This window comes from Parasteatoda tepidariorum, chromosome 3 (genome assembly GCF_043381705.1).
Source record: "Parasteatoda tepidariorum isolate YZ-2023 chromosome 3, CAS_Ptep_4.0, whole genome shotgun sequence".
NCBI classification, from domain to species: Eukaryota; Metazoa; Arthropoda; class Arachnida; order Araneae; family Theridiidae; genus Parasteatoda; species Parasteatoda tepidariorum.
Window position 1 is genome coordinate 4,977,302 of NC_092206.1, and position 2,827 is coordinate 4,980,128.

Consider the following 2,827-nt stretch of genomic DNA (forward strand, 5'->3'; position numbering starts at 1 on the left):
ATGAAAGGGGTGCAAAGAAAATAAAACAATGTGGAACAATTTTGATAATATTTTCTGTTTGAAGATCTGATTTTCTCAATAAGAAAATATACAATCATTAACATCCATTCGACAATCCATCGATAAAAAGGTAAATTTATTCAGAGACAGAACGTTTTTGTGTTTGATTTCGTAACTTAAAAAATAGTCCTGCACTAACTAGTTAGCATATTTGAGGTCGATGCCTCAAACCATTAAGATTGATTCATAGTATGTTAAAATAAGATCATTTAACCAAAAGTTATTCAGAGTGATCCCCCCCCTTTTTTTTTTGCGCACTGTACAGGTGAATCCGTGTATGAAATACTCTCTTAATATAAGTTTAGTTTATTGATATAAACCTTAACATTTAAACGTAGGAAATACTCTTGTTTCGTCTCAAAAAAAAAATTTAATTTAAGTTTTTCATCCAAGTTTTAGAGGGGGCTATTTAGAAACCAGACGAAAAAATTATAAGTAGACAATTACGAAGATTTTAGTAAATTTTATATTAACAACGTGAAATATCGATTCATTCTTAAAATATTTTAGGTATTTTGTTCTCTGATACATATTTAAAATAGTTATTAAAAGATTTTCTAGGAAACTAAAGTAAGACTTTCTTTTTTTCTACAAATATTTGTTGAGCGAAATCGATAACTTCGTGATTCATCTGATTTATCTTAACTTTTATTATTGTTGTAATTTGCGTTGCACGTAGATTTTTATTTATTGTAATCTATAGTTTCATAAAAATAAAAAAAAATTAGTCTAGTTAAACAATATCTAATCTCCCCTTATCTAATCTGTATTTTTAACCTTCCATTTTTAGTTTATTTTAAATGGTTATTATAGAGATAGTATATATTTCATAAACATTTTGGCACACACGTATTAGTGAATGGTGTATTAACAAAGAGTCAGAAATAAATCGCAGTGAATCTGTTTATCGGCGAATCATAGAAGGACATTTTCGAAAATGGTCGAATCAGAGAATGAATTTATAAGGCATAAAATTTTTTTCGGCAGTTGATCTCAACAGTTTTTAATTTTTTAAAATAAGCGTTAACAAAATGGCGTATATTGAATAGAAAAAATATTTATAATTTAATCATGTACAATTATATTATCTTACTATTTCTTTCTTGTCTCTAGTCCGTCTCATAATATTCGTTCATAATAAGAACAGTTTAAGAGATATTTTTCATAACTTGTGAATAAGTTAAACAATTTTGTTAACAATTGCACTATCTGAAGCAAGTGGTGAACGTTCTTTGAGTAAATTGAAAGCTTGAAAAACCTAATTAATATCTATAGTGACACAAGAGAGACTAAATTCTTTGGCAATAATTTCTATCCAAAATGAAACCACAAAAACAGTTGGTTTTGTGGTCTATAAAACTGCGTCTGCTAAAGCACGAAAAAATAAATTTTAATGTTTATGTATATTTTTATATGTCATAAAAGATTATGCTCATAAAAATATTACTTACAATGGGTATTTAATCTTGAGTACTTAAGCTGTTATTCTCATTAATTAAATCAATGACTTTATTTAACCTTGAAATCGTTAATTGTTATTTATCTTCTTGATATGTTTCTTAAATAAACATCTAGGGTTGATATCATTTTATAATTTTCTGGTAAAAATAATTTCGGGTTTAATAATTTGCTGGTAGAAAATTTAGAATGTAAAAAACCATTTTATACAGGATTGATTACACCAGTGAGAAAATTTAAAGGAAAAAATAAATATCTACTTTTTTTTTCCTTCTTTAAAAAAAAAAAAAAAAAAAAAAATCAGTTTCTTCTTACAAAATCGAATTGAGGGCACCGTTATCAGAGAGTGAAAACGTCTTTCGCTGGTCTTCAAGAGGTCACCATAACCAAATTCTCTTTCTCCCAAGGCCGGATTAACCATTAAGCATACTAAGCACGTGCGTAGGGCACCAGAGGTAAAGGGGGCACGAAGCAAACATGAAAAAAATATCTTTCTACTAGGAATATTTTTTTTCACATTTTAATTCGATTTTTAAGTTCTTACATGGTTTTAACTAATTTGAAATTGCGTTATAATTATTTCAATCACGCGGACACGAAAAAGGAAGTTCTGTATTTGCAGTATCCCATCACCAAATGACCAATGTTTTTTTCCTATCAGACCTCCTATATAATCAGTGAATAGCAGAGACCTGAAATACAAAACTACGGCAAGTGACACATTGTATTTTTCTCCCTGAAAAGAATGAAATCAATGTCGAAACTATCATACTAATAGTTTAGAAGTTATAAGCGTTTTAAGTACAAAATTGTACTATAAGTATTTACGAATCTGACCTAAACACATTGCCTTATTATTGATTAGTGGGCATGGGCCTAGGTCCCAAAATTTCTAAGGGGTCACGAAAATTAATAAAATGTAATCAACATTACTATTTCTTTTAAATACTATAAGAAACATTTTTTTCTAAGATTTTCTTTATTTCAAATTTTCTTTAAAATAGATTTTCTTTATTTCAAATTTTCTTTATATCGTGATATGACGAAACTCACGTAAAAATTGCACTAATCAGATTCGAAAGTAAGATGGGCTAGCTTTGTGTTCGTTTAACTAATGAATAATTGCAGCTTAGTGAAGCAGCAAAAGTTCTTGTTAGTGGCCACCAAATGTTCTTAAGTAATTTTATTAAAAATTTTATCTTATAAGTTGAATCAGATATTACTATAGAATAGGATTTTGAAATTCTCGAAATTGCTGAAAAAAATGTTTTTTTTTTTTTAAAAAAAAGTTTTTTTTTTTTTAAAGAAA